Below are 15,045 nucleotides of genomic sequence, written 5' to 3' on the forward strand. Positions count from 1 at the left end.
TGACAGAGCTGGTGTAACTGAGTCAGGTTTGTAAGGCCTCCTTGCTCGCACATGCTTTTTCAGTTCTGCCCACACATTTGTCTGGGATTGAGGTCAGGGCTTTGTGATGGCCACTCTAATACCTTGACTTTGTTGTCCTTAAGCCATTTTGCCACAACTTTGGAAGTATGCTTGGGTTCATTGTCCATTTGGAAGATGCATTTGTGACCACACTTTAACTTCCTGTCTGATGTCTTGAGATGTTGCTTCAATATAACCACACAATTTTCCCTGTGATGCCATCTATTTTGTGAAGTGCACCAGTTCCTCCTGCAGCAAAGCACCCACACAGCATGATGCTGCCACCTCCGTGCTTCACGGTTGGGATGGTGTTCTTCGGCTTGCAAGCCTCCGCCTTTTTCCTCCAAACATAACGATGGTAATTTTGGCCAAACAGTTCTGTTTTTGTTTCATCAGACCAGAGGACATTTCTACAAAAAGTACAATCTTTGACCCAATGTGCAGTTGCAAACCGTAGTCTGTATTTTTATGGCGGTTTTGGAGCAGTGGCTTCTTCCTTGCTGAGCGGTCTTTCAGGTTATGTCGATATAGGACTTGTTTTACTGTGGATATAGATACTTTTGTACCTGTTTCCTCCAGCATCTTCACAAGGTCCTTTGCTGTTGTTCTGGGATTGATTTGCACTTTTTGCACCAAAGTAAGTTCATCTCTAGGAGACAGAATGCATCTCCTTCCTGAGCGGTATGACGGCTGCGTGGTCCATGGTTTTTATACTTGCGTACTATTGTTTGATGAACGTGGTACCTTCAGGCATTTGGAAATTACTCCCAGGGATGAAACAGACTTGTAGAGGTCTGCAGTTTTTTTCTGAGGTCTTGGCTGATTTATTTTAATTTTCCCATGACGTCAAGCAGAGTCACTGAGTTTGAAGATAGGCATTGAAATACATCCACAGGTACACCTCCAATTGACTCAAAGGATGTCAATTAGCCTATCAGAATCTTCTAAAGCCATGACATTTTCTGGAAATTTCCAAGCTGTTTAAAGGCACAGTCAACTTAGTGTATGTAAACTTCTGACCCACTGGAATTGTGATACATTGAAATATAAGTGAAATAATATGTAAACAATTGTTGGAAAAATGACTTGTGTCATGCACAACGTAGATGTCCTAACCGACAAAACTATAGTTTGTTAACAAGAAATTTGTGGAGTGGTTGAAAAACTAGTTTTAGTGACTCCAACCTAAGTGTATATAAACTTCTGACTTCAACTGTAGAGCGCTGTGCAATGTCTCCTTCGCCTGCTACATTACTGTACCAAAAACCGGTAGGGCAACACTGAGGGAAGAGAACCATGCTGCTCAACATTCACACCAGTTTCCTCTCTATTGAACACGAATGTAGCTGCACTGAGTAAAGGAATGGTTGTTGAAGTGTTGAAGGTGCATATCGATGTCTTTCCTGTTCAGCAGGTACAGGGGATGCATTTGGTTCCGTGGGAGGGAAGGTGGAAGGACTCCATGCTGTATAAACTCTGACTGACCAAGGACCGACAGTAGCGCCATAACAGGTGTTGTTTTTGTACCTTCTTTCCCTTTTGTTTCATTTCCTATTTGATCACTTTACAACAAATCTAGAGCTTTTTGTAAATAATACAACATTTATTCTGAAATATGTCAAACTTCAGTCTGTTCTTTTCCTTGTGTAATTTATGTGCTGCGTTCAGGTTTACATATGGACGCAGTAAACATTATCCCCTAGTGGTGGAATTGTACAGTGTCTTGGCAAAGAAGATCTTCCATTAAACACACACACACACTGTACTGATTGTATTTCAGTGCCCAGCAGACATCCAGGCAATACCGGTCTCTTCCCCTGACTGACCCTGACTCACCCTCTGTGTTGTGTAAAGGCATGTGGTTGCAGAACGTATACATCAGCGTGGACGTGAGGTGAGTGGTGTGAGGCTGAGGGGTGATATTCCAACGCATGGTGAAAGATGGATACAGCCTGCAGTGTAGACCCCTAGTAATTGGCACTTTTCCTGCCCTTCAGTCTACACCTGCCACAACTACCACCCCTCTCTTAGTTTCTGTGCTGACATTGACATTGACAACAGTTGGTTATCGTGAGTCTTTTACAGGATGAGGAGGTGAGCCATCGCCCAATGGTGGAGTTCATTGGATGGTGTGACTGCTCGTGAGTCTTTTACAGGATGAGGAGGTGAGCCATCGCCCAGTGGTGGAGTTCATTGGATGGTGTGTGGACTGCTCCTACTTAGAACTTGATGTCAATAAAACCAAGTTAATGGCTATTGATTTCCAGAGGAGCTCACTCCCCCCCCCAAGCAGACACATCGTTGGCTCTGAATTAACTTTATTTGACTCTTTGCAAACTGGAAACCATTTATCCGGAGGCTGCATTCATTGTAGCTGGGGATTTTAACAAGGCTAATCTGAAAACAAGACTCCCTAAATTTTATCAGCATATCGATTGCGCAACCAGGGGTGGAAAGACCTTGGATCATTGTTACTCTAACTTCCGCGACACATATAAGGCCCTGCCCCGCACCCCTTTCGGAAAAGCTGACCACGACTCCATTTTGTTGATCCCTGCCTACAGACAGAAACTAAAACAAGAGGCTCCCACGCTGAGGTCTGTCCAACGCTGGTCCGACCAAGCTGACTCCACACTCCAAGACTGCTTCCATCACGTGGACTGGGACATGTTTCGTATTGCGTCAGACAACAACATTGACGAATACGCTGATTCGGTGTGCGAGTTCATTAGAACGTGCGTTGAAGATGTCGTTCCCATAGCAACGATTAAAACATTCCCTAACCAGAAACCGTGGATTGATGGCAGCATTCGCGTGAAACTGAAAGCGCGAACCACTGCTTTTAACCAGGGCAAGGTGTCTGGTAACATGACCGAATACAAACAGTGCAGCTATTCCCTCCGCAAGGCTATCAAACAAGCTAAGCGTCAGTACAGAGACAAAGTAGAATCTCAATTCAACGGCTCAGACACAAGAGGCATGTGGCAGGGTCTACAGTCAATCACGGACTACAGGAAGAAATCCAGCCCAGTCACGGACCAGGACGTCCTGCTCCCAGGCAGACTAAATAACTTTTTTGCCCGCTTTGAGGACAATACAGTGCCACTGACACGGCCTGCAACGAAAACTTGCGGTCTCTCCTTCACTGCAGCCGAGGTGAGTAAGACATTTAAACGTGTTAACCCTCGCAAGGCTGCAGGCCCAGACGGCATCCCCAGCCGCGCCCTCAGAGCATGCGCAGACCAGCTGGCCGGTGTGTTTACGGACATATTCAATCAATCCCTATACCAGTCTGCTGTTCCCACATGCTTCAAGAGGGCCACCATTGTTCCTGTTCCCAAGAAAGCTAAAGTAACTGAGCTAAACGACTACCGCCCCGTAGCACTCACTTCCGTCATCATGAAGTGCTTTGAGAGACTAGTCAAGGACCATATCGCCTCCACCCTACTTGACACCCTACACCCACTCCAATTTGCTTACCGCCCAAATAGGTCCACAGACGATGCAATCTCAACCACACTGCACACTGCCCTAACCCATCTGGACAAGAGGAATACCTATGTGAGAATGCTGTTCATTGACTACAGCTCGGCATTCAACACCATAGTACCTTCCAAGCTCGTCATCAAGCTCGAGACCCTGGGTCTCGACCCCGCCCTGTGCAACTGGGTACTGGACTTCCTAACGGGCCGCCCCCAGGTGGTGAGGGTAGGCAACAACATCTCCTCCCCGCTGATCCTCAACACTGGGGCCCCACAAGGGTGCGTTCTGAGCCCTCTCCTGTACTCCCTGTTCACCCACGACTGCGTGGCCACGCACGCCTCCAACTCAATCATCAAGTTTGCGGACGACACAACAGTGGTAGGCTTGATTACCAACAACGACGAGACGGCCTACAGGGAGGAGGTGAGGGCCCTCGGAGTGTGGTGTCAGGAAAATAACCTCACACTCAACGTCAACAAAACTAAGGAGATGATTGTGGACTTCAGGAAACAGCAGAGGGAACACCCCCCTATCCACATCGATGGAACAGTAGTGGAGAGGGTAGCAAGTTTTAAGTTCCTCGGCATACACATCACAGACAAACTGAATTGGTCCACTCACACAGACAGCATTGTGAAGAAGGCGCAGCAGCGCCTCTTCAACCTCAGGAGGCTGAAGAAATTCGGCTTGTCACCAAAAGCACTCACAAACTTCTACAGATGCACAATCGAGAGCATCCTGGCGGGCTGTATCACCGCCTGGTACGGCAACTGCTCCTCCCTCAACCGTAAGGCTCTCCAGAGGGTAGTGAGGTCTGCACAACGCATCACCGGGGGCAAACTACCTGCCCTCCAGGACACCTACACCACCCGATGTCACAGGAAGGCCATAAAGATCATCAAGGACATCAACCACCCGAGCCACTGCCTGTTCACCCCGCTATCATCCAGAAGGCGAGGTCAGTACAGGTGCATCAAAGCTGGGACCGAGAGACTGAAAAACAGCTTCTATCTCAAGGCCATCAGACTGTTAAACAGCCACCACTAACATTGAGTGGCTGCTGCCAACACACTGACACTGACTCAACTCCAGCCACTTTAATAATGGGAATTGATGGGAAATTATGTAAATATATCACTAGCCACTTTAAACAATGCTACCTTATATAATGTTACTTACCCTACATTATTCATCTCATATGCATACGTATATACTGTACTCTATATCATCGACTGTATCCTTATGTAATACATGTATCACTAGCCACTTTAACTATGCCACTTTGTTTACATACTGTGACGGCCCTGAATTATTTTGAGCCGTCTCAGTGCTTCTCCTTCCAATAGGGTGCTTTCCCTTTAATTCCCAATTAAATAGCCAGCATCAGCTGCGCAAAAGTGGCGTTTGTGATGGAGACGTGACTGAGGATGTGTTCCCGAAGCTTCTCTATTCCGGTTGTTTTGTTGCTGTTAAACGTGTGTTTTGTAGCCTGAGAGTTTACCCAGGATCGGATCCACTCTTTGCGTCCGTGGACTACTCCTCTCTATTCTTCGTGACCTTTCTCCGCTGGAGATCTGTTGGCGGATTGGATTGTCTGACTGACCGACTGACTACCACCTTTTTTGTATACGGTATTTCATTTGTTTTGATATGATGTATACGGTGATGATTTATGTAGTTAGATGTAGTTGAGGAATTAGTAAGAGCAGATACGCTTTAAAGTTCTGTGGTAAAATGGTTATATTGATTGTATGATTTAATACTGGGTTTACGCTACACGGAATGAACGGACCAACATTGCGTGACAAAAGTCACTTGAGTTCACTGAACTCCTTTACCGGGCGGGACTCTTTTTAGGCCCGAGGTACAGGACATTTCTGGAGGAACCAGAACTCATTGTGTTATATTATTATGTGTGTGTAATCCATTGATGTTGCTAATACAACCCACGCAAAAGAATAGTTGTTTTTGAAGTTCTTTCAATGTTTTAAGGGTTTATGAAAAGTTGATTTCCCTTCTGACGTTTACATAAGTCCTTTGTAATGGTGTAGACTTGACGGACCAGATGGGACTCATTCCCTCCCAAACTAAAAGGAGAAACCAATGTTTTCTCTGGTAGGCACAACCTACCTGGCACCCCTATAAAAAAATAACCTCAAGTCAAAACCGTTACATAAAAAATGGCACCCCAGATGGGACAGCACAACATTGAGAACTAACCAAAGCAAATCTTTTGTGTGGAATTAAAACAATGGATTCACCCCAAGATAATGTGCTCATCCATTTCATACCTGTCAATGGGAATACACAGGGCCATTCTGACCATCAAGCTGACAACACAAATCATAATGGGAATGGAGATAATGGAGTTGATTTGGGCCAGAGCCCTGGGAATCTGAATGCTCGGTCTGGACCACAGGCCACAGGAGGTCTAACCAGTTACTCACTTATTGACATGGATCTGTGTGAAAGTACTGAGCCAGCCCTCCATCTGACACCCAACCTTCCTCCATTGTCTGGTTTATCTCCAGAGGTTGTAGTTTTACAACTTCAAGGTGACATCCTTGATATTCGTCGGACTCAACAACATCTCCAAACTCTTATCCACGATAAATTCCAATGTCTGAGGGAAGAGCAACAACAGAGTGCCTTGGAATTCAGAAACTCACTGAGCACTCTAACCCACACGCTGACAGAGCTCAGTGAGAGTGGAAGACGGGAAATTACTGGTGCCATGGACAGGCAGTTTGACTACCAACGAAACCAACTCACTGCCACTCTCCAATGGCGCCTGCAACATCATCACACTGAGGTCCTCAAGGACGTTAATTCTGTTTTTTCTCCCATGGTTAACACTGTAGACCACTTGCAAACAGAGCTCTCTAATTGTGTTAAAATGTTGGATGACGTGTCTGTGGACATGGCCGCCATTAGGCACAACTCCTTACACAGAGTTTCTCTGGTGTCCACTTCTGTTCAGACCACTGAGGGCCAAGCTGGCACCTCTGAAGAGCCAAGACAAGGCCATGCTACAGCCACCCCTTGCAGGATGCAATCCACCATGCATCCTGGTGTTCATTTTCATTGTCCGATAACGCCCTCCCCCTCTACTTCCTCAATCCCTCCTAGCTCGTTTGTTCATGGTGAATTGAGTAGACGTCATGTGGGGGCGATGCCCATTAAATTGCAATTTCCCACCTTTGGGAAAAAAGATGACAGTCCGGATCCGCTAATGTACCTAGAAAGATGTCGTGACTTTCTTGCCCTCAATCCCCTGGCTGACGAAGAACTCCTTGCCACATTGAGGAATGTGTTGCATGGAACAGCTCGAGACTGGTGGGATGTGGCACGTCTCACCACTACCTCCTGGGCTGACTTTGAGGCCAAGTTTTCCTCTGCATTTCTGTCTGAGGACTACACAGATGAGCTGGCAGACAGAGTCAGGAATCGAGTGCAAAGAGAGAAAGAGAGTATCCGTGACTTTGCATACGGGTACCACTCCCTGTGCAGAAGGTGGAAACCTGGCATTGAGGAGGAAGAGGTCATTAAATTGATCTTGAAGAACATCAACCCACTACTAGCCAGTCAACTCCGAGAACGAGTCACCACTGTCGATGGACTGGTTCGCTTGGGACAGCAGTTTGAGAAGGACCGAGAATGCCAACAGCAATATGACCAAAGAAAGAAACAGACACCCAAACCGTTACCCAAGACAGACCATCAACAACAGCCAGAGTCTCAAGCCATGACCCCTCTCATGTTCTGTTGGAGATGTAGCCAAAAGGGACATTCTTCAGCTACATGTCCAAGACCGTATCACGAAAACCCTTCCAGAAACCACAAATCACAACAGGCCAACACGCCTAACTCTCTTCGCAGGAATGACCATCCTTCTCTGGGTGCTTTAACCAGAGCTGAAATCCCAAGAGTCACTGCCTACGCCCCCCCATCGACATCCCCTTCCTTTCAGTTCATACCGCACCAACTGGTGTTACCCCTGTCCATAGGCCCATGGACAGGAAGAGCCATCCTGGACACCGGGTCATCCTACACACTGCTCAATGAGAAACTGTGGAAGGAGGTTAAAGGTCCGCAATACAACTTGAAGCCGTGGACAGAAGGTCCACTCTATCTGGCGGATGGTGAGGCTAAACGACCACTTGGATGGAGTGAGGTAGAGTTCCGCCTGTGTAACCGCTCCTATATGATTCCTTCGGTTATCCTACAAACCAAGAACCTTGCTTTTCCTGTCGTGTTGGGAATTGATTTCATGTACTTCAGTGGTGTCCAGATTGATATCGCACACAATTGCTACTGGTTTCCATACAATCCGAGCAAGAAGCATTTCTTCCAATCAGAAGCTACGAAGTTACCTGATTGGGGTTCAAATATGGCAGTCTTCTCTGCCGTTGCTCCGTTACCACTAACCCTTGATAATCCTTCTGACAATCTCCTTTTACAGGCTGTAAGAAGAGCTCAGCTGGAACATCCAGAGGAGTTAAGGCTGTTGGAACAGCTGCAGAATAATGCTGATGTATGTACTTCAAGGCTAGGACGCACCGGGCTCCTGAAGCACAAAATATTCCTTACACAGGAAATGCCGATCAAGCAAAAGCCATATCGTTTGTCCCCAGCGAAGCTAATCATCCAAAAGGGACTCATTAATGATATGTTAACACAAGATATAATAGAACGTTCCTCCTCTCCTTGGGCTGCTCCTGTTGTCCTCATCCCAAAAAAGACTGGTGGTCTTAGATTTTGTGTGGACTATAGGAAGACCAACAATGTTTCCCAGACTGATGCCTATCCTTTTCCTACCATCCACGAGATCCTGGAGTCATTGTCTGGCGCTGTTGTGTTCACTACCCTTGACCTCAATAGTGGTTATTGGCAAGTTGAGATGGACCAGGAAAGCAAGGACAAGACTGCTTTTGTCTGTGCTGAGGGCTTGTTTTCCTTTAAGGTGATGCCTTTTGGATTAAAGAATGCACCTGCCACTTTCCAAAGACTGATGGAGATTGCGTTAGGTGAGCTCAAAGGGAAGATCTGTTTCGTCTACCTGGACGATATAATTATCTACTCCCAGAACAGAGAACAACACTTTCAAGATCTTCAAGCAGTGTTGGACAAGCTAAGAGAAGCTGGTCTGACCGTGAATATGAAGAAGAGCAACTTCTGCCAAACTTCCCTGAAGTTCCTTGGCCATATTGTGTCTTTCGACGGCATTCATGTGGATCCTGAAAAGACCAAGGCGGTACAAGATTTTCCTGTGCCAACCACACTCAAGGCCCTTCAACGGTTCCTTGGGATGGCTGGATGGTACCATCGGTTTGTGTCGAACTTCTCCCAGGTGGCAGAACCCCTCAACGCGTTGAAGCGAAAAGGAGTGAAATTCCTATGGACGGCAGAGTGCCAGACATCCTTTGAAACCCTGAAACGACACCTCGTCACACCTCCCATTTTAGGTCATCCCAACTTTGATTCCCCTTTTGTTGTTTACACTGATGCAAGTGATGTTGGACTTGGTGCTGTCCTAGTCCAACAGACTGGACTTGGCACTGAAGAAGTGCTAGCGTTCGCCAGTCGGACATTGAATGGAGCAGAACGGAACTACTCCACAACCGAGCAAGAGTGCCTTGCAGTTGTCTGGGCTTTGGAAAAGTGGAGGTACTACCTGGAGGGAAGACACTTCACTGTGGTCACTGACCATTCCTCCCTTGTGTGGGTGTTCAAGACCAACAAACCAAGCACCAGACTCATAAGATGGGCTCTACGGTTGCAAGAGTTCACCTTTGCAGTAGAATACAGGAAAGGAAAATACAACACTGTTCCAGATGCCTTATCCAGGGCTCCTGCTTGTGATAACGGTGGCCCTCATTTTACATGTGCTACTGTCCTGTCAAGCAGTCGAGACTCGCCCAAAACAGACTTTCCCATCTCTGATGAGACCATATGGAAAGCCCAACAGGATGATCCAGAAGTACAGGCTTTGTACCAGACTATCCTGGAAGATGGAGAAAAGATGGTCAATCCTACCACAAAGCTGACCATCATGGAAGACAAAGTCTACCGTGTTGTACAACTACCTCACAGAACCCTCTACCAATTGTACATACCTGAAACTCTACGCCTACAACTGCTTCAACATTTCCATGAAGACCCATTAGCTGGTCATTTGGGCAGGTTCAAAACCTACAAGCGGTTGCAAGCGTTACTGTACTGGCCACATCTGAGCATGGATGTGAAGTCACACATCCGAAACTGTCAGGTTTGTCAAATGTACAAACCAGAAGGTAGAAAGCCTGCTGGCAAGTTGCAGCAAACGGTGGTTACCCGACCTTGGGAAATGCTAGGAGTGGATTTGATGGGTCCATTTCCTAGAAGCTCCAATCAGAATGTGTACATGCTTGTGTTTGTTGATTATTATTCAAAGTGGGTGGAACTCTTTTCCCTGCGTCAGGCCACAGCAAGGACCGTCTCTAACATCCTTACGAAAGAGATCCTGACTCGCTGGGGAGTGCCTGATTACATCCTGTCTGATCGAGGTTCCCAATTTGTCTCTGATCTCTTTGAGGAGACCTGCCAAAGATGGAACCTGAGACAGAAGTTGACCACGGCCTATCACCCACAGACCAATCTCACTGAGAGAGTAAATCGAACCTTGAAGACAATGATTGCTTCCTATGTAGGGACCCAGCACAAACACTGGGACAAGCACCTTCACGAGTTTCGATTTGCCCTGAATTCTGCTGTGCAAGAGTCCACTGGAGTCACACCTGCAGAGCTGAACCTAAGTCGTCCCCTCCGAGGACCCTTGGATATGGTGCTACAGCCCCAGCAGATTACTCCAGACGCTGCTTGCTATGACCAGGTAGTCCATCTCCATGACTTGAGAGCTCTTGTCTCAAAGAACATGACCCAGGCTCGACTCAAGCAGAAGAGAAATTATGATAAGAACAGACGAGACATGCAGTTTCAGCTTCGTGATCGGGTGTGGCTTCGCTCTCATCCTTACTCGAAAGCTGAACAATTCTTCTCTGCCAAGCTCGCTCCTAAATGGCAAGGACCATATAGGATTGTGGAGCAGATGGGCCCTTTGAACTACCGAGTGGTGAAAGAGGACACAGGTGAAGATATGCGCGTTGTCCATGTCTCACGCCTTAAGGCCTGTTACCCCTCGGCTGAGGAATTGGAGGCGATTGAGCGCCGCAAGATCTTGGATATCTTTGAAGAGGAAAGTGAGGAGACTTTTCTCGGATTCCCAGACCCAGAAGTCTCACACCTTAAGGCCTGTGACCCCTCAGCTGAGGAGCGTGAGCTCCAAAAAGTCATGAGAATTTTTGTAGAGGAAAGTGATGAGGAGACCTTTCTCGGTTACCCCGACCAAGATGTGCCTTCCAGGGCAATGGTCGGCTTTTTCCAGGGGAGGGGGTGTGTGACGGCCCTGAATTATTTTGAGCCGTCTCAGTGCTTCTCCTTCCAATAGGGTGCTTTCCCTTTAATTCCCAATTAAATAGCCAGCATCAGCTGCGCAAAAGTGGCGTTTGTGATGGAGACGTGACTGAGGATGTGTTCCCGAAGCTTCTCTATTCCGGTTGTTTTGTTGCTGTTAAACGTGTGTTTTGTAGCCTGAGAGTTTACCCAGGATCGGATCCACTCTTTGCGTCCGTGGACTACTCCTCTCTATTCTTCGTGACCTTTCTCCGCTGGAGATCTGTTGGCGGATTGGATTGTCTGACTGACCGACTGACTACCACCTTTTTTGTATACGGTATTTCATTTGTTTTGATATGATGTATACGGTGATGATTTATGTAGTTAGATGTAGTTGAGGAATTAGTAAGAGCAGATACGCTTTAAAGTTCTGTGGTAAAATGGTTATATTGATTGTATGATTTAATACTGGGTTTACGCTACACGGAATGAACGGACCAACATTGCGTGACAAAAGTCACTTGAGTTCACTGAACTCCTTTACCGGGCGGGACTCTTTTTAGGCCCGAGGTACAGGACATTTCTGGAGGAACCAGAACTCATTGTGTTATATTATTATGTGTGTGTAATCCATTGATGTTGCTAATACAACCCACGCAAAAGAATAGTTGTTTTTGAAGTTCTTTCAATGTTTTAAGGGTTTATGAAAAGTTGATTTCCCTTCTGACGTTTACATAAGTCCTTTGTAATGGTGTAGACTTGACGGACCAGATGGGACTCATTCCCTCCCAAACTAAAAGGAGAAACCAATGTTTTCTCTGGTAGGCACAACCTACCTGGCACCCCTATAAAAAAATAACCTCAAGTCAAAACCGTTACAATACTCATCTCATATGTATATACTGTACTCGATACCATCTACTGTATCTTTCCTATGCTGCTCTGTACCATCACTCATTCATATATCCTTATGTACATATTCTTTATCCCCTCACACTGTGTACAAGACAGTAGTTTTGGAATTGTTAGTTAGATTACTTGTTGGTTATTACTGCATTGTCGGAACTAGAAGCACAAGCATTTCGCTACACTCGCATTAACATCTGCTAACCATGTGTATGTGACAAATAACATTTGATTTGATGATTTGATTTGCCTCCAAGGATATGTCTATTGATTTCCAGAGGAGCTCACTGCCTCCAAGGATATGGCTATTGATTTCCAGAGGAGCTCACTGCCTCCAAGGATATGACTATTGATTTCCAGAGGAGCTCACTGCCTCCAAGGATATGACTATTGATTTCCAGAGGAGCTCACTGCCTCCAAGGATATGGCTACCAGAGGAGCTCACTGCCTCCAAGGATATGGCTACCAGAGGAGCTCACTGCCTCCAAGGATATGACTATTGATTTCCAGAGGAGCTCACTGCCTCCAAGGATATGGCTATTGATTTCCAGAGGAGCTCACTGCCTCCAAGGATATGACTATTGATTTCCAGAGTAGCTCACTGCCTCCAAGGATATGACTATTGATTTCCAGAGGAGCTCACTGCCTCCAAGGATATGGCTATTGATTTCCAGAGGAGCTCACTGCCTCCAAGGATATGGCTATTGATTTCCAGAGGAGCTCACTGCCTCCAAGGATATGGCTATTGATTTCCAGAGGAGCTCACTGCCTCCAAGGATATGGCTATTGATTTCCAGAGGAGCTCACTGCCTCCAAGGATATGGCTATTGATTTCCAGAGGAGCTCACTGCCTCCAAGGATATGGCTATTGATTTCCAGAGTAGCTCACTGCCTCCAATGCAGGCAGATGGTTAGCCAGTTGATACCGTTGATCGATGTGAATATCTTGGCACTTTCCTTGACAGAAAACTGAGTTTTGAGGCCAATGTGGATGCTATCTGTGCAAAGGGACATCAATGCTTGTTCTTCCTGAGGAAACTCTGCCGTTTCAGAGTGGATAAGACCCTGATGACCATCTTTTACAGATTGTTCATTGATTCCATTTTAACATTCAATATCATCTGCTGTTTTGGTAATCTAACTTAGAGTAAGAACAGGCTGGATAACATTATGAAAGTAGCAGGATCGGTAGTTGTGCACATACAGTACCTTGCAAAAGTATTCTTCACATGTTATTGTTACAAGGTGGCTTAAAATGGATTTAATTGTCATTTTTTGTCAATCTACAACAAAATACTCTATAATGTCAAAGTGGAAGACAAATTATATGTTTTTAAAGATAAATAAAAAATTAATTACTTTTAAATATAGTTGTAGCATAAATATTCAGCCCCTTTGTTTAGGCAAGCATCAATTAGTTCAGGAGTCAAATTTTACTTAACAAATCACATTATAAGTTACATGGACTCACTCTGTGCGGCAGGTAGCCTAGCGGTTAAGAGTGTTGGGCCAGTAACCCAAAGGTCGCTGGTTTGAATCCCTGAGCTGACATGGTGAAAAATCTGATGTGCTCTTGAGCAAGGCACTTAGCCCTAATTGCTCTAGGTTAAATAATGGCTGATCCCTGGGCGTGACCTCACTTTCTGAGTGTGTCTCAGGGGGAGTGGGAAATGCAAAAAAATACAATTTTGACATTGATTTTTTTTAAGGGCCAAACCTTCCTTTGTCCCCCATACATACAACATCTGCAAGGTCCCCCCAGTCAAATGCTGAATTTCAAGCACAGATTCAACTACAAAGACCAGGGAGCATTTTGAAGGCCTCATAAAGAAGAACAATGGTCGATGGTTAACAATAACAAATCAGACATTGAATATCTCTTTAAGCATGGTCAAGTTAATAATTATGCTGTGGATTACATATTAAACCACCCAGACACATCAAAGACACAGTCGTCCTTCTGAACTGACTTGCTGGACAGGAATTAAACATCTCAGGGATGTTACCATGAGGCTGTTGGTGATCTTAAAACAGCTACAGAGTTGTCTGTGATGGTAGGAAACTGAGGATCGATCAACAACATTGTAGTGACTCCACAATAATGAACTAAATGACAGAGTGAAAACAAGAGTTCAATGCATTTTGTATGCAACAAGGAACTAAAGTAATACTGCAACAAAAAAAACAACAAAGGAATACTCTTTTTGTCCTAAATGCAAAGCCTTACGTTTAGGGAAAATACAACACAACACATCACTGAGTAACTGCCTCCTTATTTTCAAGCTTGGTGGTGGCAGTTTTTCAGGATAAAAACTAACGGCATAGAGCTAAGAACAGAAAACATCCTAGAGGAAAACCTGCTTCAGTCGGCTTTACACCAGAGACTGGTAGAGAAATTCATCTTTCAGCAACAATAACCTGAAACACAAGGCCAAATCTACACTGGGGTTGCTTACCAAGAAGACCGGAACATTCACTGAGTGACTTAAATCTCCTTGAAAATCTGTGGTAAGACTTGAAAATTGCTGTCTAGCCATGATTTCCAAAATCTTAACAGAGCTTGAAATATTTTGAAAAGAATAATGCGCAAATATTGCACAATCCAGGTGTGCGAAGCCCTTATAGGCTTACCCAAGAAGACTCACAGCTGTAGTCAATGCCAAAGGTGTTTCTAACATGTATTAACTCACGGAGCTGAATACTTATGCAACGATTTATATTTCAATTATTTTATTTCTCTTAGTCTTTAAAACAAATCTTAGAATTTTTCTTCCACTGACATTAGAGTACTTTGTGTAGATTGTTGACCAAAAAATTGACAATTTAATATATGTTAATCCCACTTTGTAACACAATAAAATGTGAAGAAATCAAAGGGGTCTGAATACTTTTGCAAGGCTCTGTATTGCAGTATATGCTATATTGTTTTGTGTATATTGTCATGTGTTCAATGTGTTTTTACTATGTGCCCCCAGGGGATAATAAAGACTGCTCTACTACTGCTCTCAAGCTTGTGTGAGGGAAACCCAGTGAAGAATATACTAAGGGTTTATGACAACCTAGGCCAGAGGTCGGCATGAGGCAGCCCGCAGGATAAAACCGTAATTTTTTTTGGTCTCCCCAAAGTTTTTTGCAAAAAAATATTTTTCTTTTTGATTTAAA

The sequence above is a fragment of the Oncorhynchus mykiss genome, chromosome 11 (genome assembly GCF_057628025.1).
Source record: "Oncorhynchus mykiss isolate SJ-2025 chromosome 11, ASM5762802v1, whole genome shotgun sequence".
NCBI classification, from domain to species: Eukaryota; Metazoa; Chordata; class Actinopteri; order Salmoniformes; family Salmonidae; genus Oncorhynchus; species Oncorhynchus mykiss.